Consider the following 10,913-nt stretch of genomic DNA (forward strand, 5'->3'; position numbering starts at 1 on the left):
GACCGGCGATCTTCATCTTCTCCTCTCGGCGTCGCCGGCGCAAAGAAACCCCTAGAGCTTTGAGGAAGCAAGCCACCAATTCTTCTTCCTCTCCTCTCATTTTCCTCTCTCTCGACTTCTCTCACGCAGGTGACCCGACGTCGACGGAGGCGAGTTTTTCCCCGGCGATCTCATTCCCTCTGCATCACCTACGGTATGTTGCCAGATCTCGACAGCACCTGCCATCTTCACCTGAGAGATCGTCTTCTCGGTGGGTTCTTGCTCACGATCGACCGCTGCTCCGCGGCTAGGGCACGGTGAGGGAGGCAGATTCGAGCCCTAATTGCCTCTTGTGGGTATCCAGCGCCTCCTCATCGTCGGAGCTTGGATCAGGGAGATCCACTTCACTGGATTCCAGTTCCCCTTTCTCATCGACGTTGATCGGCTGCTGACCCTTGTTGTGGACGGACTGCCGATGCAGAAATTAGGGTAAGGTAAGGCTGGTATTAGTTTTCTAGTGATCTAATCTCCATTTTTGACTTGGGGCGTAGAGATTGGATTCTTAGTTGTTCTTGTAGCTGTTGAAGTCTTGGTGAAGTGGTGAAGGTCCATTTGAGGTAAATAAGATTTTTTTTGTTAGGGTTCCAGTGAATTCATTTCTGTACAGTTGCTTCATGGGCTAATTCTTGAAAGAATTTGGTGTAGGACTACCTTGGGAGTTATCGAGCAGAGGTTGTTGGATTGGGAGCTACTGAATTTCTGTTAAAACCTCATGGTAGGTGATTTCCAGTGATGTATTTCCATTATTTTCATTAGTATGTGCTAGATTAGGTGTTTTAATGGGTTCTTGCATGATTATTCTTAGAATCGTTGGATTTGTTGTAGGTTAGATTTATGTAAGGGTTTGATGGTTGGATTAGTGGAAATGAATTGTAGAAATTAATGGTGGTGGATCATGTTTGGTTTTAGGAGTTGGATTAAGAATGGATTTATTATCGTATTGGATTTGGATCATTAGGTGGATTTAAACATGATCGTTATTGGTATGTATTGGATTGATTGAGGTTTGTATTAGGTTGAAATTTGTGGATATGGTGATTGGTTAATATAGATTGTTATATGATCATTCTTTGGATTATTGGATTGATTGTTGGTTGGGCTATCAGATGTAGTGGTTTGGTTAGTTGTTGATGATGATGTTAGGTTGTTGTAGATTTATGATAGAGATTTATTATTGGATTAGAATATATGTGGGGATTTGATTAATGAGATGTTATGGATGTTTGGATTTGATCAGTGTGTATTGATTTTAGATTATGACCATGATTAAATTGATTTGCCCATGAATAGGATTGAAGTGAAGGATTGTGGATTTAGTTAACCCTAATTGGATTAAGGAATTAAGTTAATAATTTCGATTAGGGTTTTCCCTAATTAGATTGGGGAGTTTATTTAGCTATCTGCTATCTATGTAATTAGCTAAATATATCATGTGATCGCAGGACTCTATTTCGAGGCGGGCATCTCGACGTAGGATTACTTGACATGATCTATCTTTTAAGGCGGGTATTTCTTCCTTGGCCTCTACGTAGTTTTTCTTGATCTTAGTGCATGGCTATTATGTGATGGTTTAGGCTGCTTTATCTTATATCATGATCGGTTGCTATTTTTCCTGCATAATACTTATGCTTGACCCTTGTGATGATCTATGTAATTCATATACAGTCTTCACTTTTGATAGCTACTCTGTTGTGATTACACGTGTAGAGTATGTCTTGTAGGGATTGTCGGGTTGTTAGTATTACCATGCTGATTGGGTATATGATGTTGACTGTACATAGGTGGGTATGTGTTATAGGAGTCATCTTGTTGACCGTGCATTTGCATGTTGTATGTACACACGTATTTGTCATGTACTTTTGGAGGAGTGGTGTTGATTGTATGTTTGGGGTATATACACCTGTCTGTTGTGTTTTTACTGGAGGATACTTGTTGATTGTACTTATATTTTTGTGTACATGTGTCTGGTGGAATTATTGGAGATTTTTGGTTGATTATACATGTGTAGCGTGTACATATGTTTGGTGGGATATGTGGATGTATCATGACGATTATACTCTTGTTGGAGGTATTTATGAGGTTTGGGGGTTGCATGGATGATGATTATATATATATATATATATCATGTTCATCATTCATTGCATCTGATGACTATTGTCTCCCTTGTGGTTGAGAGAGTCATCGGTTTGGTTTAGTGCCGCACACTCGGCCACTCATGGGTAGTGGTAGCTGGAGCAGTTGCCGCTCGTCCTGTCGTGCCACCCGGTCACGAGGTTTAGTGAGATCCGACGTTGTGAGCAGTCAGGGACCCTTATACTATGTAGCTAGATAGTTACTAGTGGACTGTCCGCCTCGACCACTATATAGTGGGCTGGAGGGTAGTACAGTCGTCACAGACCCAAGCCTCTCGGCCATACAGGGGTCGTGGTGTCTGGAGAGGTGGCGGGGGTGACCATGGAGCATGCATACGCAGTTATTATTCTTGCATTTGATGCGCGGTGCATCTGCATTTGCATACATGCCTAGTATATACTAGTTGCATGTGATTGTCGTTGTTGCACTTGATTGAGATATGGTTGTTGCATTTGGTTGTTATACTGCATACATGTCATTTATTTTACATGTATATGCAGTCGTATCTATATTACACAGGTGTCACGGGTATATCTGTTGCAGATCCGGTGAGTTTACTGATCATTGTACCATGTGTCGATTCCAGATTGGGTATGTATCTGTCATTATGTTAGTTGTGGTTTGTACAGTTTATGACAGGTTATTATGTCAGGTATGTTCAGATGCATTGATTATGATAGTATGATCATGTTCTTTATTCCCTACTGAGGCTGTATACTTGTGATCTCCATGTTGTTTATGGACTATGCACTATCTTTTCTATTACCCGCTGAGTTACCTATACTCACCACCACATGTATACATTTATGTTTTCAGGTAGCCTGTAGATGGTTGGTGTCGCTCGGAGTATTCTGTCTGCCGGGTCCTACGTCACATCCGAAGATCGTGATTGTTTTCTTTTGTATATTCTTTTCTTATTTTTGGCATTGTATTTGTGTATAGCCATGTGGCTATCTTATGGTTTTGGTGTTGTATTTGTTGTATAAAGCCTAGCCGGCTAGCAGTGTGTTGATTGTGTTGTATTGGGCTTTCCGTTTTCATTTTTCCGCTGTGTTGGTTTTTAGTACAGCCGTGTGGGCTGTTTTATATATAACTACGTGGTTGTGATTGTTTTATTCCAGCCGTATGGGCTGTTATTATAACTGTGTGGTTGTGTATATAAATATTCCAGCCGCATGTGGCTGATGTATTTTGCTTGTATTGATGCTTCAGATTGTCATCGGTACAGGGGAGATGCTATCGGATTTTTGTCTGGCAGAGACTCCTTTTGGGGCGTGACAATTTTTGGTATCAGAGCGGGTACGATGCCTGTTTTGTTTTTGTTTTGAATTTTCGAGATTTATCTGATACCAATATAGGGGTATCAGAGCAGGTTCGATGCCTGTTATTCGTGTTTATGGATTTCGTGATTCGATTTTCTTGATGTGACTTTTCAGGTTTTGGGACCAGGCAGCAGCAGGACCTCTCCAGGCTATAGGAGGTATGTTTACATATTGTTATCATGCATTTCTGTTGGTGTATGTATTATTGCCCCTAGAGTTATGATGTGTGTTAGTGTTCTCTTGTTAGTAGTTGCCTAGTTGATTGTATCATGCATTTCATGTGTTGGGTCAATCACTGATCACGGTTGACCTAATGGAGATCAAGGATTACAGTCTCAAGGGATTTGTCATATTATACTACTAGTAGTTTTAGTGTCTGTTAGTACTAGTTGGTTGAGAGTTAGAGTCGTATACCAGTCTCGGTTATCATTAGTTGTGTAGTGGATGATAGCTGTATACCCATGTTGACTCAGTTAGAAAGTACCGGTTTACTCCTGTTGAGGATTGATTTACTTGGTTGACTTGTGTAGTTATGGTTTGACTTATTACCCTTGTTGACTTGGACAGTTGGGGTTTGACTTATCTTAGTTGGTTTTGTGATCCTATTAGTTCGGTCAGTAGAGGATCGATTTACCCTTGTTGACTTGGGTAGTGGTATATCGATTTACGTTAGTTAGTTTCATCAGTGGATGATTGATTTACTCTTATTGGATCAGTTAGGAGATGATCGATTTATTTTGTTGGTCCGACCAGTAGGGGACTGACTTACTCTATTTTTAGAGATTCCTATCTTTGGGATGTTTCATACTTGGTTAGATATTTTGACTTGTACCGGTGTAGAAAGGACTGAATTGGCCGTATACCATTATCGGCTTAGTCAGTCTATAGAGGATCGATGTATCCTATTCTATGGGGACTTTGACTATGGATTGTCTATACCTGGTTGGGGGGCTTAGAAGGTACATTCAGATAGGATACCACACGGTGTGGAAAAGTGTAAAGCTACGTGCTTAACACTTTAAGATACAACCATTACAAGGGTATAACTTGGAGAGTACATTCGGATATGATGATCTTCGAGGGGTAGAGCGTCGATTGACAGATATTTTGATCAGTTGTTTAGTTGTAGCGTTCCTCTATCTTTGTGTTCATTGCTCGATATGGGAGGTTGCTGAGCCTCAGGATGGAGCAATCGCAGTTTGATGGGGTACAAGACAATGGTTAGACGACTCAGCTAACATTGTCTCTATCAGGTGGCTCAAGACCTTGACCACGTGATCATTGTACTAGATCTTGTAGTCTATATCTCATATTATAAGGTTTGACCTTTTATCGGTATTTGTTGAGGGACATATATAGGATGATGATGAGGGTGGTGGAGATATCTCTTTGTTAGGTAGACACTTAGTCAGCGGGTTGTGTGACCCTATGACTTTGAATTGACATTCTTTTACTGTGGATATTTGATTATCGGAAAGGATGAGATGATGAGATTTGGCAGACCTTTTTGGATACGTTTAGTTTGTTGGTAGTGGGGGTCGAAGGTTGGATACTTTCCTTTGACTCTATCTTTGTTTATGAGACTATCTGGTATGACTGATTGATATTGAGGATGATTGGAGTTTTGTGGATATTGTGAGATCTGGTGTGGTGATATGTTATCTTTTGATGATCTATTAGTGGATAATTGATTTGATGATCTATTGTTTAGTATTTGATGTTGATAGACGTGAGGAGTATCACTTATGTGATATTTATGGATTTGGTGATTTATAGTTGGTGATCCGATCACAGATTTGTTGGGGATCTTATGGTTGAGAGTGTCTGTTGTATGGATATAATGAGTCCTTGGTATTACCATTTAGGCATACCGTGCCCTAGATGTTTTTATGGACTCGATGTATTTGGTATTATTAGGGTGTTTAGATCAGTTTTCATTGTCTCCATTGACGATGTTATGATCTATTTTCGATACGAGGTGGATTACGTACACTATCTTTGCATAGTTCTAGAGATGTTTCGACGGGAACATCTATATGTGAAATTAGTAGTACGTATTGTGATTGTCTTTTACGAGTTTTTGGGACACGTTGTGTTTAGTAGAGGATATCGGTGGATCCACAGGAGATAGAGGCTGTTATCAGTTGGGAGTAGGCGTAGTTTATACTGGAGGTTCGCTGTTCCTTTCGTGGTCTGGCTGGATATTATCAGAGATTAGTTGAGGGTTTTCTCCAGCATTTATGCCGTTGACTGGATTGTTCAGGATGAGTATGGAATTTTCCTGGATAGATGCTTACGAGATCAGTTTCAAGAGTGGAAACGAAAAGCTGATAATCGCACCCGCCTTAGTATTACTTTCTAGTGTAGACGGATTTGTACTCTACACAGATGTATCATAACCGAGGTTTAGTGCAGTTCTGATGTAGTATAAGTGGAGTAGTCACGTGCCACTAGTTAGAATTCTCGTGTAATGAGAATGAGATTTTTTTTATTGCCATGGGAGATTATGTGTGTTTCCGAGTCACTTCTTATCCGGGAGGAGTTACTGCAGGAAACATATTGATCTAGATTTGCGATACATTCGAGTGACATCTGATGTGTGGAGACATTAGAGCACTCTTATTGGTGGAACGATATGAAGAAAGACATCGCAGATTTTGTAGCTTGATGCCTATTATGTCAGCAAATGGAGGTTGAACATCAGAGATTAGTAGGATTGCCTCCATGGATTTGGATATTAGGGTGGAGTTGGGAGCATGTTTTGACAGATTCTGTTGTGGGATTATCCAGGACATGGAGAGTATATGATGGTTTGGATAATCATGGTTGGGTGACAACTTAGCTCCCTAACTATTGATTTATAGGATAGATTTTTTTGGATCGAGTAGTAGGATTATACTGTAGAGAGATTACTGGATCTTATGGTATATCTCTGAGTGTTGTATCGGATGGAGATCAGTGATTTCACATCATGGTTTTGACTGTGATTACAGCAGATTTTGGGTTAGAAGCTTTACTTTAGTATAGATTTTGACCCTCAGACTGACGGATAGTTTGAGCGTTCTATACAGGTGTTGGAGGATTTATCGATAGTGGATTTTGGATTTTTAGAGGTGTTTGATTTATCCACAGTTAGCTAGATTGCAGAGTGGGAGTAGCGGGAGTAGGGTGAGTTCATAGCTCACAGAGTTGTCGCTAGTCACTTGGAGGAGGATTATCATGTTTGGAGATATGTTTATGATACTTGGATGAGTGGCATATGAGTATGTTGGTTGGTAGTTACCTTGGAGGAGGGTCCCTCAGTTGACTAGTAAATTTGGGGACCAAATTTTTATTAGTGGGGGAGAATGTAAGATACCGTAAAATTAAATAATAAATGTTATTGGACGAAAAATCGTATTGGATTTTTCTGGATTTTTTAGAAATTTTTCGGGAATTAAACGGAGTCCGTATGACTCGTTTTGAGGGGATGGATTCGGGGTACGGTGAAAGCCTGTTTGAAATACCTCTTAAATAGGAGTTGATTGAGGAATAAACTTAAAGGTCAATTAAACTAACCTAAGTTTAATAATCCCTAAATTCCAGAATTTCTCTCCCGATTTCTTCTCCCTTCGCGTGAGCCTTCTTCTTCCCGACCCTCAATAGCGACCGGCGATCTTCCTCTTCTCCTCTCGGCGTCGCCGGTGCAAAGAAACCCCTAGAGCTTTGAGGAAGCAAGCCACCAATTCTTCTTCCTCTCCTCTCATTTTCCTCTCTCTCGACTTCTCTCACGCAGGTGACCCGACGTCGACGGAGGCGAGTTTTTCCCCGGCGATCTCATTCCCTCCGCATCACCTGCGGTATGTTGCCGGATCTCGACAGCACCTGCCATCTTCACCTGAGAGGTCGTCTTCTCGGTGGGTTCTTGCTCACGATCGGCCGCTGCTCCGCGGCTAGGGCACGATGAGGGAGGCGAGATTCGAGCCCTAATTGCCTCTTGTGGGTATCCAGCGCCTCCTCATCGTCGGAGCTTGGATCAGGGAGATCCACTTCACTGGATTCCAGTTCCCCTTTCTCATCGATGTTGATCAGCTGCTGACCCTTGTTGTGGACGGACTGCCGATGCAGAAATTAGGGTAAGGTAAGGCTGGTATTAGTTTTCTAGTGATCTAATCTCCATTTTTGACTTGGGGCGTAGAGATTGAATTCTTAGTTGTTCTTGTAGCTGTTGAAGTCTTGGTGAAGTGGTGAAGGTCCATTTGAGGTAAATAAGGTTTTGTTTCTTAGGGTTCCAGTGAATTCATTTATGTACAGTTGCTTCATGGGCTGATTCTTGAAAGAATTTGGTGTAGGACTACCTTGGGAGTTATCGAGCAGAGGTTGTTGGATTGGGAGCTACTGAATTTCTGTTAAAACCTCATGGTAGGTGATTTCCAGTGATGTATTTCCATTATTTTCATTAGTATGTGCTATATTAGGTGTTTTAATGGGTTCTTGCATGCTTATTCTTAGAATCATTGGATTTGTTGTAGGTTAGATTTATGTAAGGGTTTGATGGTTGGATTAGTGGAGATGAATTGTAGAAATTAATGGTGGTGGATCATGTTTGGTTTTAGAAGGAGTTGGATTAAGAATGGATTTATTATCGTATTGGATTTGGATCATTAGGTGGATTTAAACATGATCGTTATTGGTATGTATTGGATTGATTGAGGTTTGTATTAGGTTGAAATTTGTGGATATGGTGATTGGTTAATATAGATTGTTATATGATCATTCTTTGGATTATTGGATTGATTGTTGGTTGGGCTATCAGATGTAGTGGTTTGGTTAGTTGTTGATGATGATGTTAGGTTGTTGTAGATTTATGATAGAGATTTATTATTGGATTAGAATATATGTGGGGATTTGATTAATGAGATGTTATGGATGTTTGGATTTATCAGTGTGTATTGATTTTAGATGATGACCATGATTAAATTGATTAGCCCATGAATAGGATTGAAGTGAAGGATTATGGATTTAGTTAAACCTATTGGATTAAGGAATTAGGTTAATAATTTCGATTAGGGTTTTCCCTAATTAGATTGGGGAGTTTATTTAGCTATCTGCTATCTATGTAATTAGCTAAATATATCATGTGATCGCAGGACTCTATTTCGAGGCGGGCATCTCGACGCAGGATTACTTGACATGATCTATCTTTTAAGGCAGGTATTTCTTCCTTGGCCTCTACGTAGTTTTTCTTGATCTTAGTGCATGGCTATTATGTGATGGTTTAGGCTGCTTTATCTTATATCATGATCGGTTGCTATTTTTCCTGCATGATACTTATGCTTGACCCTTGTGATGATCTATGTAATTCATATACAATCTTCACTTTTGATAGCTACTCTGTTGTGATTACACGTGTAGAGTATGTCTTGTAGGGATTGTCGGGTTGTTGGTATTACCATGCTGATTGGGTATATGATGTTGACTGTACATAGGTGGGTATGTGTTATAGGAGTCATCTTGTTGACCGTGCATTTGCATGTTGTATGTACACACGTATTTGTCATGTACTTTTGGAGGAGTGGTGTTGATTGTATGTTTGGGGTATATACACCTGTCTGTTGTGTTTTTACTGGAGGATACATGTTGATTGTACTTATATTTTTGTGTACATGTGTCTGGTGGAATTATTGGAGATTTTTGGTTGATTATACATGTGTAGAGTGTACATATATTTGGTGGGATATGTGGATGTATCATGACGATTATACTCTTGTTGGAGGTATTTATGAGGTTTGTGGGTTGCATGGATGATGATTATATATATATATATATCATGTTCATCATTCATTGCATCTGATGACTATTGTCTCCCTTGTGGTTGAGAGAGTCATCGGTTTGGTTTAGTGCCGCACACTCGGCCACTCATGGATAGTGGTAGCTGGAGCAGTTGCCGCTCGTCCTGTCGTGCCACCCGATTACGAGGTTTAGTGAGATCCGACGTTGTGAGCAGTCAGGGACCCTGATACTATGTAGCTAGATAGTTACTAGTGGACTGTCCGCCTCGACCACTATATAGTGGGCTGGAGGGTAGTACAGTCGTCACAGACCCAAGCCTCTCGGCCATACAGGGGTCGTGGTGTCTGGAGAGGTGGCGGGGGGACCATGGAGCATGCATACGCAGTTATTATTCTTGCATTTGATGCGCGGTGCATCTGCATTTGCATACATGCCTAGTAGATACTAGTTGCATGTGATTGTCGTTGTTGCACTTGATTGAGATATGGTTGTTGCATTTGGTTGCCATACTACATACATGTCATTTATTTTACATGTATATGCAGCCATATCTATATTACACAGGTGGCACGGGTATATCTGTTGCAGATCCGGTGAGTTTACTGATCATTGTACCATGTGTCGATTCCAGATTGGGTATGTATCTGTCATTATGTTAGTTGTGGTTTGTACAGTTTATGACAGGTTATTATGTCAGGTATGTTCAGATGCATTGATTATGATAGTATGATTATGTTCTTTATTCCCTACTGAGGCTGTATACTTGTGATCTCCATGTTGTTTATGGACTATGCACTATCTTTTTTATTACCCGCTGAGTTACCTATACTCACCACCGCATGTATACATTTATGTTTTCAGGTAGCCTGTAGATGGTTGGTGTCGCTCGGAGTATTCTGTCTGCCGGGTCCTATGTCACATCCGAAGATCGTGATTGTTTTCTTTTGTATATTTTTTTTTGATTTTTGGCATTGTATTTGTGTATAGCCATGTGGCTATCTTATGGTTTTGGTGTTGTATTTGTTGTATAAAGCCTAGCCGGCTAGCAGTGTGTTGATTGTGTTGTATTGGGCTTTCCGTTTTCATTTTTCCGCTGTGTTGGTTTTTGGTACAGCTGTGTGGGCTGTTTTATATATAACTACGTGGTTGTGATTGTTTCATTCCAGCCGTATGGGCTGTTATTATAACTGCGTGGTTGTGTATATAAATATTCCAGCCGCATGTGGCTAATGTATTTTGCTTGTATTGATGCTTCAGATTGTCATCGGTACAGGGGAGATGCTGTCGGATTTTTGTCTGGTAGAGACTCCTTTGGGGGCGTGACAAATACATTATTATGTCTCAGTTTTTTATCCGGTGTCTGATTAGGTGAAGGCCATTGAGGATGTCCTTGATTCGAGCGTGGAGTTGATTCGCAGTCTCACCGTCCTGCATTTTAATGTTAAATAGTGAATTAAGAAGTAGGTCGCGTTTCGTTACCTTTGAATCGGGAGTTCCTTCGTGTAGCTCAATGTGCTTGTCTCATAGCTCCTTTGCATTCTCGTGCAGGCCGACTCCGTTGAGTTCTTCTTTTATGAGTCCACACAAGATTGTATTCAACGCTTTAGAGTCGATCTGAGCTTTCTTTTTTATCTTCTAGATTCCACC

At 40.6% G+C, this 10,913-nt stretch overlaps 2 long non-coding RNA genes across 2 annotated transcripts; both read left to right on the forward strand.

Annotated features, from left to right (window-relative positions):
- The first annotated feature begins 316 nt into the window (after positions 1–316).
- Positions 317–1,502, forward strand: LOC121987574. The gene is made up of 4 exons (XR_006113663.1): positions 317–473; positions 546–596; positions 685–754; positions 1,482–1,502. It is a non-coding gene; the product is annotated as an uncharacterized LOC121987574 (long non-coding RNA).
- Positions 1,503–7,565: 6,063 nt separating this feature from the next.
- Positions 7,566–8,644, forward strand: LOC121987576. The gene is made up of 4 exons (XR_006113664.1): positions 7,566–7,614; positions 7,687–7,737; positions 7,826–7,895; positions 8,624–8,644. It is a non-coding gene; the product is annotated as an uncharacterized LOC121987576 (long non-coding RNA).
- Positions 8,645–10,913: the final 2,269 nt, after the last annotated feature.

Source organism: Zingiber officinale, chromosome 5B, assembly GCF_018446385.1.
Source record: "Zingiber officinale cultivar Zhangliang chromosome 5B, Zo_v1.1, whole genome shotgun sequence".
In the NCBI taxonomy this organism is placed as follows: domain Eukaryota; kingdom Viridiplantae; phylum Streptophyta; class Magnoliopsida; order Zingiberales; family Zingiberaceae; genus Zingiber; species Zingiber officinale.